Below are 17,188 nucleotides of genomic sequence, written 5' to 3' on the forward strand. Positions count from 1 at the left end.
CTTGCTTAAAAATAGTGGCACCTGTATTCAAGAGCCCCTGTTTGTTCTACTGAAAAACACACTTCATCTTGCACTATTCAAGATTTAGTGATTTCAGCCTTGTATTTCGGAGTGTGTTCATATGTGTGTGTGTGTGTGTGTGTATCCTTTATCTTTTCATGTTATGCTTGAGATATACTCAAAGAGAGAAATGCATGGAGGAAATTTAGGTCAAACGAAAGAACTACAATACTGGTTCCGTTTTATATAAATACAGGTTAATATTAAAATGACTATCTGCTTTGAATATAAAATCTGTTCTTGTTAAAAAATTCATTCAAAGTTACGTTAAGGTCTGTTTCACTTATTTGAATCTTTGTGAATTATATGACAAAATCAAGAGAAGGTTTGCATAAAGCATTAGCATACTAAGAAAATGTGTTTAGTTAGACTATAAATGTAGTGTAATAAGCACAGTTTCATATGAAGAAAATAGCACCTTCAAACTGGAATTCTTTCAGCCTTGGGTGTTAGAAATTATTTTTGACTGATTCAAGATATCACGTTATCTTCTTTAATTCTCACAGCTTAGTCAAAATAGTGCTAGATTAAGATGAAGTGCCAACCTATACTTTGGAATATAAATGTTTGTGTGTGTTTTTTAAATAATCATTGAGAATCTTATTATATTTATTTTTCCTTAGACTTTTTTAAAACTGAGTGGCAAATATGTTCATGGCAAAATACCTGAATCTTAGACTTGTTTAATAACTATCATCTGTTTGTTCATTCAGTAAATACTCTACTTACTATGTCGCAGATGCTGTTCTAGGCACTGCTATATTGTAGCGAACACGAAAAGGCCCTGTTCTCACATGGCTTATATTCTATAAGGGAAGAAAGACGATAAACAAACTAAGAAACAAACAAGAAAGAGATTAATTAGTGACTATGTGTTGTGCAAAGAATGAATAAAGATTGAATTGAATCTAGAATAATGTCAGGATTACAAAAGACAGAGATAAGGGAAAGGGGCATTCTGAGAAACAGGAGAGAAAAGCCAGGGATGGAAAAGCGGACATGGTGTATGTTTGGGCAAAGCAGCCAGTTCAATTTGGAGCATAAGAAATGAGCCTAGAGAGGGCCATGGAGAGTCAGGTTGTGACAGATAATGTAATTAACAGAAATGTAATGAACCTTTCATGAATTGCTTTGTGCCCATCATACAATGAAACGTACAAAGACCATCTAGGCTAAGAAGGAAAGAATTGTGTTGTAGCATCTAGATTAAAAATTACTAACATCAGAATGAGTTACTAATTCAGTGTTGGATGTTAGAAAACTGAAGATGCAATAAAAATATAAAATGTCAATTTTAATTATTTTTCATTTCCTTCAAAAGAAATTTTTTAAAACTCTGAAAGAAATATGAAATCTGAATAATTAATCTTCACTTGAGAGTCTTATTTGCATTATTTTACATTATCTGTTATGCAAATAATGAATATAATAATGTTTGCTCTAATTCTGCCGTAGGCAATAGCACATATAATAAGTGCAAAGGCTTCCTGGTAATAAAATGTTTTACTTATGCCTGTTTAACTCATAAAATATAAAATGATGTTTTTGTTTCATTTTGAAATGAACATTTTTCTACTTTCACAGTTAGAACTTATGATTGATATTTTATAATGAATTTAAATTCAAAGCTTATCATTTTCTTCATTTTCTTTATGCATTCTATCCTCATATTTCCACCTTTGGGAAAGCCTAATAGACACAGAGAGGCAAGATAAAATGACTTTCAAAGGTGATACTGGACTCATCTCTTTCTCACATCTACTCAGGAGATATTTCTGAACTTTTAGAACCCACAAATTTTAATGGTTTTTTAAAAATATTTTTATTATCAATACATTAAAAAATTTTAGTATATTCAGTTTTGAGTCTATAGTTATGCTTTTATCCAGCAAATGTTTATGATGCACCTGGTAGATAACAGACACTGTTCTATGTTCAGTGGTAAACACAGGGAATGCCTTTCCTTACGGAGCTTAGTTTTTATGAAGGAAGCAGATAAAACATAAGTAAACAATAAATGAGATAATTTTAGGCAATGGTAAGAACCAGAAACAGTGGCATGCCTGTTTACACTGTTATGTGAGGCCCAGTTATTGTGCCTCTTGCCCCAATATCATTTTTTGTGATATCACATTCGTATCTTTAAGCTGGCCAAGGTAGGAGTATTTAGCTTGCTTTCTTTCTTCTGGAAATCTGGTTGTTAAATATTTACCAGCATACCATAAAGTCCACAAAGAAAATAAAATAGAAAGTTGTGATGAAATATGCAGCAGGAAACAGGCAACATTAGAATGATCAGAAAATAAGTCACATTGTGCTTGATAGAAAATTTTCAAAAATAACATATCCATCTAGTATTTGATGGAGTATTGACTAGGATGCTGGACCTGGGATGGAGTTAGAAGAAATAGGAGACATTCAGGTTATTTTTGAGGAATTACAAAATATTTGGAAAGAAAATAGAAGCATCAATGGAAAATCAAAGATTTAATTACACAATGATATATCAACAAGAATAAGTGGTAGTATAAATCTCTATGTGTTAAAGGCATACAGAATCAAAGGAAAGTCTAGATTCTTTGAATGCTTCCTGGAGGCACTTAACAAGCACTTTTAGAGGAAACTTGGAGGTATTTTCTCTCCTGTATGCAGATAATAAAATGTCACATCTTTGAGGAGAAAGCTACACTGTGCAACTTTGAATCAAAAGATTGCTAAACAAGTGGACCAGGATCTTCTACAGGATTTTCTGAGAACTAAAGAAAAGGAGGGACATGATTATTATAATTGAGTGTCTTTGTTGCTAGAGAATCTTACCATGGTGAGGGGAGAACTCTATTGCCTTGACCCTTAAAAGGACACTAAGGGTGGTTAAGGCTTAGTTGTTTCGGACTTTGGCTTTGTTTAAAATATGGTTTCGATGGCTTTTTCTTTCTAACTTAATTCCTGATTTTCGTTTTTTTTCTTAATCCTGCCCAACTTATTCATTTCTCTAATTCTGGTACTATGGAATTAGTTAGAAATAGTAGGAACAGATGAAAAGGGCATCTTCAAGTTCTTCCCAGATTGTGACAGTGTATAGTGATTGAGGCAGTAACAGAATTTACTGTAGGTGTGCTGAGGGCCATACTGCCAGGAATTAGCAAGCTTGAGAGCAAAATGCAACATTAGCATGGACAGCATGTTCAGGAGAGAGTTATAAATTCTTGTTTTTATCCTCCAATGCTCTAAGCAAAAATGACTACAACTTTAATTGGTTTAATATGATCTTTCTGGGGCTCAAACTGAAGCATAAAGATCAATTTCGTAAACTTCTCAGTAGGGTGAGATTATGCTTTTATTAAACTAAATGCCCAATCCTCTGCTTCTCTGTCTTCCCTACTTTCCTGGTCCTCAATTAACTCTCATCCCCTTGCTCGTGCAGGTGAATCTTTCTGTTGCCTGTAGTCTTATTGTGCCATTCCCCGAGTCCATGGTTATGCAAGGTAGATCCACTTACTGAAATGCCATCCCTGAGAAATTTCCTCTTCCAGAGATTTTTTAATTGTACTTCTTGCTCAAAGCATTGACTTGCATCAGTTCAGTTTAGTCACGCAGTTGTGTCAGACTTTGCAGACCCCATGGACTGCAGCACACCAGGCTTACCTGTCCATCACCAACTCCTGGAGCTTACTAAAATTCATGTCCATCAAGAGTCAGTGATGCCATCCAACCATCTTATCCTCTGTCGTCCCCTACTCCTCCCACCTTCAATCCTTCAGAGCATCAGGGTCTTTTCCAGTGAGTGAGTTCTTCGCATGAGGTGGCCAAAGTATTGGAGCTTCAGCTTCAGCATCAGTCCTTCCAATGAATATTCAGAACTGATTTCCTTTAGGATACACTGGTTGGATCTCCCTGCAGTCCAAGGGACTCTCAAGAGTCTTCTCCAACACCACAGTTCAAAAGCATCAATTCTTCGGCGCTCAGCCTTTTTCACGGTCCAACTCTCACATCCATACATGACCACAGGAAAAACCATAGCCTTGACGAGATGAACCTCTGTTGGCAAAGTAATGTCTCTGCTTTTTAATATGCTGCCTAGGTTGGTCATAGCATTCCTTCCAAGGAGCAAGCATCTTTTCATTTCATGGCTTAGTCTTCTGAATGTTGAGATTTAAGCCAACTTTTTCACTCTCCTCTTTCACTTTCATCAAGAGGCTCTTTAGTTCTTCTTCGCTTTCTGCCATAAGGGTGGTGTCATCTGCTTATCTGAGTTTATTGATATTTTCCCGGCAATCTTGATTCCTGCTTGTGCTTCATCCAGACTGGCATTCCACATGATGTACTCTGCATATAAGTCAAATAAACAGGGTGACAATATGCAGCCTTGAGAGGAGAGTGAAAAACTTGGCTTAAAGCTCAACATTCAAAACCCATCACTTCACGGCAAATAGATGGGGAAACAGAGGAAGCAGTGACAGATTTTATTTTGGGGGGCTCCAAAATCACTGCAGATGGTGACCACAGCCATGAAATTAAAAGACATTTGCTCCTTGGAAGGAAAGTTATGAGCAACCTAGACAGCATATTAAAAAGCAGAGACATTACTTTGTCAACAAAGGTCTGTTTAGTCAAGGCTATGGTTTTTCCAGTGGTCATGTATGGATGTGAGGATTGGACTACTGAGAAAACTGAGTGCCAAATAATTGATGCTTTTGAACTGTGGTGTTGGAGAAGACTCTTGAGAGTCCCTTCGACTGCAAGGAGATCCAACCAGTCCATCCTAAAGGAAATCAGTCCTGAATATTCATTGGAAGGACTGATGCTGAAGCTGAAACTCCAGTACTTTGGCCACCTGATGCGAAGATCTGGCTCATTTGAAAAGACCCCGATGCTGGGAAAGATTGAAGGCAGGAGGAGAAGGGGACAACAGAGGATGACACGGTTGGATGGCATCACCGACTCAATGGACATGAGTTTGAGTAAACTCCAGGAGTTGGTGATGGACAGGGAGGCCTGAAGTGCTGCAGTCCATGGGGTCGCAGAGAATCGGACACGACTGAGCAACTGAAATGAACTAACATACTCCTTTCCCGATTTGGAACCAGTCTGTTGTTCCACATCAAGTTCTAACTGTTACGTCTTGACCTGCATACATATCTCTCAGGAGGCACATCAGGTGGTCTGGTATGCCCATCTCTTGAAGAATTTCCCACAGTTAGTTGTGATCCACACAGTCAAAGGCTTTGGCATAGTCAATAAAACATGTTTTTCAAGAACTCTCCTGCCTTTTCAATGATCCAATATATGTTGGCAATTTGATCTTTGGTTCCTCTGCCTTTTCTAAATCCAGCTTGAACATCTGGAAGTTCACGGTTCATGTACTGTTGAAGCCTTGCTTGCAGAGTTTTGAGCATTGCTTTACTAGTGTGTGAGATGAGTGCAATTGTGCAGTAGTTTGAGCATTCTTTGTCATTGCCTTTCTTTGAGATTGGAATGAAAACTGACCTTTTCCAGCCCTGTGGCCACCTCTGAGTTTTCCAAATTTGCTGGCATATTGAGTGTAGCACTTACACAGCATCATCTTTTAGGATTTGAAATAGCTCAACTGGAATTCCATCACCTCCACTAGCTTTGTTCATAGTGATGCTTCCTAAGGCCCACTTGACTTCACATTCCAGAATGTCTGGCTCTAGGTGAGTGATCACACCATCATGGTTATCAGGGTCATGAAGATGTTTTTTGTATAGTTCTTCTGTATATTCTTGCCACCTCTTCTTACTATCTTTTGCTTCTGTTAGGTCCCTACCATTTCTGTCCTTTATTGTGCCCATCTTTGCATGAAATGTTCCCTTGGTATCTCTCATTTTCTTGAAGAGATCACTAGTCTTTCCCATTCTATTGTTTTCCTCTATTTCTTTGCACTGATGACTGAGGAAGGCTTTCTTATTTCTTCTTGCTCTTCTTTGGAACTCTGCATTCAGTTGAGTGTATCTTTCCTTTTCTCCTTTGCTCTTTGCTTCTCTTCTTTTCTCAGCTATTTGTAAGGGCTCCTCAGACAGCCATTTTGCTTTTTTGCATTTCTTTTCCATGGGGATGGTCTTGATCCCTGTCTCCCGTACAGTGTCATGAACCTCTGTCCATAGTTCTTCAGGCAATCTGTCTATCATATATAATCCTTTGAATCTATTTTTCACTTCCACTGTATAATCGTAAGGGATTTGATTTAGGTCATATCTGAATAGACTAGTGGTTTTCCCTACTTTCTTAAATTTAAGTCTGAATTTGGCAATAAGGAATTCATTATCTGAGCCACAGTCAGCTCCTGGTCTTGTTTTTGCTGACTGTATAGAGCTTCTCCATCTTTGGCTGCAAAGAATATAATCAATCTGATTTCGGTATTGACCATCTGGTGATGTCCATGTGTAGAATCTTCTCTTGTGTTATTGGAAGAGGGTGTTTGCTATGACCAGTGTGTTTTCTTGGCAAAACTCTATTATTAGCCTCTGCCCTGCTTCATTCTGTACTCCAAGGCCAAATTGGCCTGTTACTCCAGGTGTTTCTTGACTTCCTACTTCTACATTCCAGTCCCTTATAATGAAAAGGATATCTTTTTTGAGTGTTAGTTATAGAAGGTCTTCCCTGGTGGCTCAGATGGTAAAGCATCTGCCTAGAATGCTGGAGACCCGGGTTTGATCCCTGGGTCGGAAAGATTCCCCTGGAGAAGGAAATGGCAACCCACTCCAGTATTCTTGCCTGGAAAATTCCATGGATGGAGGAGAGTGGTTGGCTACTGTCCATGGGGTCACAAAGAGTTGGACACGACTGAGCGACTTCACTATCACTATAGAAGGTTTTATAGGTCTTCGTAGAACCATTCAGCTTCTTCAGCATTACTAGTCGGAGCATAGACTTTGATTACCATGGTATTGAATGGTTAGCCTTGGAGACGAATAGAGATCATTCTATCATTCTTGAGATTGCATCCAAGTACTGCATTTCAGACTCTTTTGTTGACTATGATGGCTACTCCATTTCTTCTCAGGGATTCTTGCCCACAGTAGTAGATATAATGGTCATCTGAGTTAAATTCACCCATTCCAGTTCATTTTAGTTTGCCGATTCCTAAAATGTTGACGTTCACTCTTGCCATCTCCTGTTTGACCACTTCCAATTTGCCTTGATTCATGGACCTAACATTCCAGGTTCCTATAAATATTGCTCTTTACAGCATCAGACCTTGCTTCTATCACCAGTCACATCCACAACTTGGTGTTGTTTTTGCTTTGGCTCCGTCTGTCCTGAGAAATGTAAGGCTTGATAAATGCCAGAACAGTAAGAGATGAACAAAGGATTTCATGGAACATGGTTGGCATCATGAAAGAGATGGCATTTATCCTGGGTCTTTAAAAACAAAAGGATTTCTTAAAAAATATTTGTGTATTTGGCAGCCTCAGGTCTTGGTTGTATGGGGGATATCTTAGCTGTGGCATGTAGCATCTTATTCCTTCACCACAGATTGAAATCAGGTCCCCTGCATTAGGAGTGCAGAGTCTTAGCCACTGGCCCACCAAGGAAATCCCAACAAAAGCATTTCTTAGGTGGAGGTAGAACTGAATAGACTTTCAGTTGAACTGAACAGAATGTAAAAATGTATGCGTCAGAAAGCAATGGCATGTACATTATTGAAACAGTATGAAGATGTGAAGGAAGTAGCAAAATAGTAAAATCAGGAAGAAGCTGGTAGGGAAAAGGAATGGCAGGTACCCTGGAGGGCTTGTGAAGTCACTCAAAAAAATTCAGAATTTATTCAGAAAGCCATTAAAGCTTTTGAAGCAGGCAGGTGGTATGAGGTTCTTCTTGAAATAGTATATTAAAATTTATTATAGAAAAATGATTATAAACGCTGAATAGTGATAGTGATAGTGAAGTCGCTCAGTTGTGTCCGACTCTTTGTGACCCCATGGACAGTAGCCAACCAAGCTCCTCCGTCCATGGGATTTTCCAGGCAAGAATACTGGAGTAGGTTGCCATTTCCTTCTCCAGGGGATCTTCCTGACCCAGGGATCGAACCCGGGTCTCCTGCATTGTAGGCAGATGCTTTACCGTCTGAGTCACCAGGGAAGGCTGAATAGAGTAGCAGAAAGTCAAAACTATCCATATCAACTGATGATGTTCTAGTCACATATAAAGAGAACAGATCCATTCTGAGGTCACACAGACAGGCCTTCACACAGAACTATAGCTTGGTGGAATGGTTGGAGAGCACTCAGTGCCATCTTTTTCATTGTCATCATTGCAGATCGGCAGCCCACTCTGGTATGCTTGCCTGGATAATCCTGTGGGCAGAGGAGCCTCATGGGCTACAGTCCACGCAGTCTCAAAAGAATTGGACATGACTGAGCAACTAAACAACAACAAAACATAGAAGTAATTCTGGTATACAAAGGAAAAGTGATCAGTGGCTTAAATTTGAAAATTTGAGGACTCAGGATTTCTTAACACTGCACATCTTTCCTAAAACATCACTGTTTATACCCCAAGTAACTCTCTGCTCTTTTGTGAACTTTGACTGTGCCAAAGCCTTTGACTGTGTGGATCACAATAAACTGTGGAAAATTCTGAATGAGATGGGAATACCAGACCACCTGATCTGCCTCTTGAGAAATTTGTATGCAGGTCAGGAAGCAACAGTTAGAACTGGACATAGAACAACAGACTGGTTCCAAATAGGAAAAGGAGTTCGTCAAGGCTGTATATTGTCACCCTGTTTATTTAACTTATATGCAGAGTACATCATGAGAAATGCTGGACTGGAAGAAACACAAGCTGGAATCAAGATTGCCAGGAGAAATCTCAATAACCTCAGATATGCAGATAACACCACCCTTATGGCAGAAAGTGAAGAGGAACTCCAAAGTGAAAGTGAAAGTGGAGAGTGGAAAAGTTGGCTTAAAGCTCAACATTCAGAAAATGAAGATCATGGCATCCAGTCCCATCACTTCATGGGAAATAGATGGGGAAACAGTGGAAACAGTGTCAGACTTTATTTTTCTGGGCTCCAAAATCACTACAGATGGTGACTGCAGCCATGAAATTAAAAGACGCTTACTCCTTGGAAGGAAAGTTCTGACCAACCTAGATAGCATATTGAAAAGCAGAGACCTTACTTTGCCAACAAAGGTTCGTCTAGTCAAGGCTGTGGTTTTTCCTGTGGTCATGTATGGATGTGAGAGTTGGACTGTGAAGAAGGCTGAGTGCCGAAGAATTGATGCTTTTGAACTGTGGTGTTGGAGAAGACTCTTGAGAGTCCCTTGGACTGCAGGGAGATCCAACCAGTCCATTCTGAAGGAGATCAGCCCCGGGATTTCTTTGGAAGGAATGATGCTAAAGCTGAAACTCCAGTACTTAGGCCACCTCATGTGAAGAGTTGACTCATTGGAAAAGACTCTGATGCTGGGAGGGATTGGGGGCAGGAGGAGAAGGGGACGGCAGAGGATGAGATGGCTGGATGGCATCACTGACTTGATGGACGTGAGTTTGAGTGAACTCCAGGAGTTGGTGATGGACAGGGAGGCCTGGTGTGCTGGGATTCATGGGGTCGCAAAGAGTCGGACACGACTGAGCAACTGATCTGATCTGACTAACTGACATAGCTTATCTTCAGGTAGTCTAAAAAGAACAATGAAGTAACAGGAAAAAATATGAGAGATTTTGTTATAGATAGAATGTGATGCAGGTACTGCTATTACATCAATAAGAAGATATTCATTAGGACAGATTTTAGGGACTAATTCAGGAAACTTGTTCATTCCAATATAAGTTTTGAAGTAATAATATGCTCATTCAGTTGAGATGTTTTGAAGAAATGAAGTAGATCAGGACAGGGAGTGGTTATAGAGATTTAAATGGTGGTGTCTATACTGGGTCATTTATGTCCATTGTAATTATTATTAACACCAGTTTTAAAATTAGAGACAAACCCTGAAGAAAAATATGGAATATGTCACTGAGCCTGTAGAAATTATAACATCAGGTGGGAGGTATCTTCCTTTCTTTACCCCAAGTCTTTTTGAACAACATTCCCACCCTTGATTTTCAGCATCATAATGTTAGTGTATAGTGACTGGCATTTTTATCCAGATTAGTTGTCATAGAAAATTAAGATTCATAGGTGTGTAAGACATATTTTAAGCATAGATATGAGATTTTTAATCTTCTATTTTCATATGCTGCTACTGCTGCTAAGTCGCTTCAGTCGTGTCCGACTCTGTGCGACCCCATAGACGGCAGCCCACCAGGCTCCACCGTCCCTGGGATTCTCCAGGCAAGAACATTGGAGTGGGTTGCCATTTCCTTCTCCAATGCATGAAAGTGAAAAGTGAAAGGGAAGTCGCTCAGTTGTGTCCGACTCCTAGCGACCCCATGGACTGCAGCCCACCAGGCCCCTCCATCCATGGGATTTTCCAGGCAAGAGTACTGGAGTGGGTTGCCATTGCCCTCTCCATTTTCATATGAGGTATATATAAATGTTATAACTCTTAAGACTTAAAGTATCTGTATTTTATATCAGTGGAACTTTTACAGTAGGAGATGAGATAAAATATTTAGGGAATAGGGGAGATGGTAAATGAGCAAGTTAACAATTTTGTGTTATGTGCAGCTCATAATTGTAGCTCTGTGACGAGCTCCCACTGAGTCAATGGGAGGTGTGGGTGGGGGTTAGAGCCAGGTTAATTGTTGCATTCAACATCATTCAGGAGAAAAAGTGGAGATAAAATTGCAGCATTTATATTTCTGCCCTTCAATTTTCCTTCATCTCTATACTTGTGTTTTCTTCACTCGTTATTATTTATTTCCCATGTCTGAAGTTTTTCCTCCCTTGACTCCTTTAGGTTATTGAAGAAATACAGTCCATAAAGTTGACTTTCAAGATGTTTTAAAAATAAAATGCCAGTCATCTATTCATTTTCAATACAGTGTTGGAAATATAGTTCCTCAGAAAATATTGCCAAGTAATCTGATTGAAAAGTAGATTTTGGGAGGAAAGAGGTATTTTCCTACATGCCTCTCTGGCAAGCGAGAGACTGCGGTGCGCCATCACTGGTAGGCCCGCAGGTATTTTAATTATAATCCGACAGGTCATTTTTCTTTTTTAGTAGTTTTCTAGTCCTTTGGGATCCACCTTCTCAATGACTATTAGTTTCTTCTATGTCAGGAAAGAACCTCTGACTCCAAATATGCAGCCTCAGGAACTCGGCCTCCGTATTCCCTGACTTCTCATCTTCACAGTGTGATTTAGATCTGGGTTATAGTACAATAATGTGTCAAGGATACTACTGCCTAATTATCACCAGCTCCAGGTAGCAATTCTTTTCACATTTGAGACTTTAAATTGTTATCAGTGTTCTTTCACTACTTTGTTAATGTAGAAAGTTAACATTTGTGTAGATTAAAGAATGCCTGTATTTTGTGTCTTGTCTTCTTGAGTATCATTTTATTCTTCTCACTCTTCAAATTTTCTACTTCTGTGTTTGCTTTTATTTTCACTCAGGTTATTTTACCAATATGAATACTGTCTTTTGAAAATTTTTTGAGATATTCCATTGCTAAATTTGGAAAACATTTATACAAGTCCTGAGAGAACTGAAGGTATCAGAAATATAAAACCTTTTATGGACTGTTAAGTTGTCATGCTTATTAAATGCAAAAAGTCCTCTTAAAGAGGAATAAACAAAACTTTATTTTGTGCCTTCACCTTTCAAAGAGAGCTCTGGAAAACAACTTTCCATCAAGTTACAAATTTTATTGCATAATTTAGTGAAACAATCACACAAACCAAGTTTGTTAGCTTTGAGCATTAAATGCAACATGTGTATAAATTTATCATTACCTTGCTTATCACACAATTTAAGTTTTTGACAGAAAAAGTCTATTTTGATTTTTAAAAAATCAATGAAAATTGTCTTTTAATTTTAACAAACCTGAATGTATTCTATTGTAAAAAGGGTTGTATTTGTGTCACTGGCTTACTGGTGACTTTCATTTTTCTTTTAACTTCATAGAATCCATAAGTCATACATTCGTTTTCCTGGATATACAACATATAAGCTCATTGTAAAATTTAAACAAATTAAATATGTTAAGATGTCTTTCTAAAACTTGGCAACACCTCCATTAAATGAGATCTTCTCAGATGGGCATTACTTTATGGCATTGAAGAACTGTAATTGTGTTTCCTCCAGAATGAGATGTAGGTTGAACTTCTTCATCTTATTGGTCTAGAATCTCCATCTCCTACAGAGTTTATTTAATAATATTCTAATGTTACTCATGTCCTAGAAGTTTTCACTTGTACATGGTAGCATTTGGGCATCAAACTTGTCTGATTTTATTTGTATCATTGGAACAGTTTAGAAGCTAAAATCCAGGAATTTTTATTAAGAAAATTTTAAATGTAGAAATATAAAAACAGAATATAGACAACTGAAACTAATTTCCCCAGCTTGATAAAAGATGGACATTTTTAGGGCTAAACACATTATTTCTACTATCTAGAATTAAAAGAAAATATTGTGATGACAAATACATTTACCAAATTCAAATAAGATTCTTATAATCCTTATCTTGTACCAGAATTTTACCCATTAGAGTTCTAAAATATTAATATGAAAGCATAATTCTATGCATTTAAAATTTTTCTGTGGTTTTTACCCATTAGAGTTCTAAAATATTAATATGAAAGCATAATCCTATGCATTTAAAATTTTTCTGTGGTTTTAGGCAAAAGATCCAGTTCCATTAATGAACACTGGGCATGTTTCTAAGAGTTAAGCCAATACTGAAAAATATGAAAGCTCCTTATTCTTTTAAAAGACATAAGTTGAACATGGACAAGACCACGTTTGAGTTTCATTTTCTTTTGTTTTAATTTGTCCGCATACCTAACATATAGTAGGGAATGAATAATAAATAGATAAAGGAAGGAAAAGAGGAAAGGGACAAATGAATGAACAAACAAATGAAGACTGATCAAAACTTGTCTGAAAAGGCAACACTGCTAATAAAAATATTTCTAAGTATTTATTTTATATCCTAAATATACACTAAGTGCAATACAGCAAGTAGACTGGTGTTACCTAAAAACGTCTGAGCCCCAATGAATAGATAAGTTATCTGTAATTGGCATATCCCAGCACCCTATTAGGGAGGACTGACTTCCACTTATGTTTCATTTTCTTCACAGGCTGGCAGTGATCTTGCAAATTACAGTGAGATTGCTTCTTTCTAGGGTTAAGTTCTAAAGTCAGCTACTAAGGCAAAAAATGCCCTTGAAAAATCCTTTCTATCATCTATAAAACTTGATTTGGGGTCTATATCCTTATATAGTGGGCTTCCCTGGTGGCTCAGAACAGTAAAGAATCTGCCTGCAATACAGGAGACCCGGGCCTGATTGCTGGGTCAGGAAGATCCCCTGAGAAAGGAATGGCTACCCACTCCAGTATTCTTGCCTATATAATTCCATGGACAGAGGAGCCTGGCAGGTTACAGTCCATGGGGTCAGACTCAACTGAGTGACTAACACACTTTCACCCTGATACTGTAATTCTTAAATGCATTAAAATTTTAGGAGTACTGGGCTAAACTCAAGTCAAAACAAAGTTGAAACCCTCAGGAGTGAACGACTTAGTGCTCAGTGAGAGGATGGCTTCAAGATTAAAAGTCTCTGCTTTGATACCAGCCTGCTGTGTGAATCCTAGGTCCAGTGATTAGAACCTGTGTGACCTTGGCTAAATGACAGTATGTCTTGCTCTGTCTCCACATCTGCAAAACTGGATTACCTAATAGGTTGTTATGAACCTAATAGGTTGTTATGAAGGTCAAGTGAGATAATCTGTGTAAACTGAAATAGTCTGGCATGCAGTAAGCGTGTTTGCTATTCTTCCTGACTTTATGACAACTATAAAATTCCTAATAGAGAACAAATGATGGATGAGAATTATAAAATGTTTTTGTTTGCCTGAAGGATTTACTCCATTCTGTTTTAATAAATCAGCCTCTGTAAACTTAATGAATGTAAATAAATGTGTCTTAGGAGGAAGTAACAAGATAAAGTGTCACTGGCACACAGTAGGCAATGCTCACGGGATTTTAACCAAAATTTTGCATGTGAGCGGTTGGACATGCATACCATTTTTGAAAAAGATAGGGCAAAGACCTTGACAGCTTACATCTGCCTTTCCAGACTGTCAGTACCTATTGAGGCCTCACTGAACAGGAATCAGTCTCATGTGCTTAGGCATTAAATGCAAATTAAATGAGGGTTAGGTTCTAAATCCCACTCAAAAGTTGTATTCCTATTAATATAATTCTCCTGCACTAAAAATGCACTTTTTTTTTTTTTTTTGGCTACTTGACCAAAGAGCCTCCTCTACCATTACACCTGGCCAAGTTTCAATCACATATGTAGCCCCAGCTAGAATTACAAAAAATGTTTTCTCTAGGTGTTCTGCCTTTAAAGTCTCTGGTTCCATTATCTACTCTGCACCTCCCTACCTAACACAGACACACACACGCAGACACACACACACACACACACACACACACCCTCTGTAACTGTGGTTCCTTAAGCTTCGGTCGTGTCAGACTGTTTGCAACCCTATGGCTGTGACCCTCCAGGCTGCTCTGTCCAGAAGATTCTCCAGGCAACAATATTGAAGTGGGTTGCCATGTCCTCCTTCAGGAGGTCTTCCCAGTCTGGGAATTGAACCCTCATCTCTTGAGTCTTCTGCACTTGCAGGCAGATTCTTTACCACTAGCGCCACCTGGGAAGCCCAAGCTTCTACCCCTTTGTCATATCACCTCCACTGAGCTTTTCCCTGAGTGCCTGCCTCTGCATGTGTATAAGGACAACCTGTATCTTTTCTTCCTGAAACGAGGTAGCAGATGTGTTCGTTGCATACCTAGTCCGAATATTTCATTCATTCAACCAGTGTTAAGTCAGTATGGCAGCACACCAGGGATGATACAGTACACTTAGGACACTGATAGGTGAAGAAGGTACACTGATCTCATGGCACCTTTGAGCTGGGAAGAAAGAATGAAAATTATATTAGTGACAATTTGCCATAATATATGTCATCAAAGCAAAGCTTTAGCTAACTTTCTTTTGTAGGATAGCAAGACTGGAATACATCCTGCATAATTATGAAATACTTGTGAGTATTCTGATATAGGCACTATTTGTATTTGAGTGGCAAGTGTAGTCATTTGAAAAATCAACATTTTTCTGTGTTCCACTTTTCATCTATGAAGAAGAGAAGGTCCAAAACAGTTTGAGTTTTTTCTCATTCTACCAGTTGTATATGATCTCATTTGGGGTGGCTATAGAACTGTACAAAAAAGATCTTCACGACCCAGATAATCACGATGGTGTGATCCCTGACTTAGAGCCAGACATCCTGGAATGTGAAGTCAAGTGCGCCTTAGAAAGCATCACTACGAACAAAGCTAGTGGAGGTGATGGAATTCCTGTTGAGCTATTCCAAACCCTGAAAGATGATGCTGTGAAAGTGCTGCACTCAATATGCCAGCAAATTTGGAAAACTCAGCAGTGGCCACAGGACTGGAAAAGGGCAGTTTTCATTCCAATCCCAAAGAAAGGCAATGCCAAAGAATGCTCAAACTACCGCACAGTTGCACTCATCTCACATGCTAGTAAAGTAATGCTCAAAATTCTCCAAGCCAGGCTTCAGCAATATGTGAACTGTGAACTTCCTGATGTTCAAGCTGGTTTTAGAAAAGGCAGAGGAACCAGAGATCAAATTGCCAACATCCGCTGGATCATCGAAAAAGCAAGAGAGTTCCAGAAAAACATCTATTTCTGCTTTATTGACTATGCCAAAGCCTTTGACTGTGTGGATCACAATAAACTGTGGAAAATTCTTCAACAGATGCGAATACCAGACCACCTGATCTGCCTCTTGAGAAATTTGTATGCAGGTCAGGAAGAAACAGTTAGAACTGGACATGGAACAGCAGACTGGTTCCAAATAGGAAAAGGAGTTCGTCTAGACTGTATATTGTCACCCTGCTTATTTAACTTACATGCAGAGTGCATCATAAGAAATGCTGGACTGGAAGAAACACAAGCTGGAATCAAGATTGCCGGGAGAAATATCAATAACCTCAGATATGCAGATGACACCACCCTTATGGCAGAAAGTGAAGAGGAACTAAAAAGCCTCTTGATGAAAGTGAAAGAGGAGAGTGAAAAAGTTGGCTTAAAGCTCAACATTCAGAAAACAAAGATAATGGCATCCGGTCCCATCACTTCATGGGAAATAGATGGGGAGACCGTGAAAACAGTATCAGACTTTATTTTTCTGGGCTCCAAAATCACTACAGATGGTGACTGCAGCCATGAAATTAAAAGACGCTTACTCCTTGGAAGGAAAGTTATGACCAACCTAGATAGCATATTCAAAAGCAGAGACATTAGTTTGCCAACAAAGGTTCATCTAGTCAAGGGTATGGTTTTTCCTGTGGTCATGTATGGATGGATGTGAGAGTTGGACTGTGAAGAAGGCTGAGCGCTGAAGAATTTGTGCTTTTGAACTGTGGTGTTGGAGAAGACTCTTGAGAGTCCCTTGAACTGCAGGGAGATCCAACCAGTCCATTCTGAAGGAGATCAGCCCTGGGATTTCTTTGGAAGGAATGATGCTAAAGCTGAAACTCCAGTACTTTGGCCACCTCATGCGAAGAGTTGACTCATTGGAAAAGACTCTGATGCTGGGAGGGATTGGGGGCAGGAGGAGAAGGGGACGACAGAGGATGAGATGGCTGGATGGCATCACTGACTCGATGGACGTGAGTCTGAGTGAACTCTGGGAGTTGGTGATGGACAGGGAGGCCTGGCGTGCTGCGATTCATGGGGTCGCAAAGAGTTGGACACGACTGAGCAACTGATCTGATCTGATCTGATTTCTTTTTTGTTTTGAAGGGGAAAATGAAGAAAACACTGTTTCATGGACACTGTACCTCTGGCATATTTGAATAGAGATATTATTTTTTCCTCACTTTTTCTCATGCAGGTAGGAGCCAAGTTTTTAGGATATGGAACTGTTGGCCAAAGCTGATCATGCTTTTT

Source organism: Bos javanicus, chromosome 5 (genome assembly GCF_032452875.1).
Source record: "Bos javanicus breed banteng chromosome 5, ARS-OSU_banteng_1.0, whole genome shotgun sequence".
NCBI lineage: Eukaryota > Metazoa > Chordata > Mammalia > Artiodactyla > Bovidae > Bos > Bos javanicus.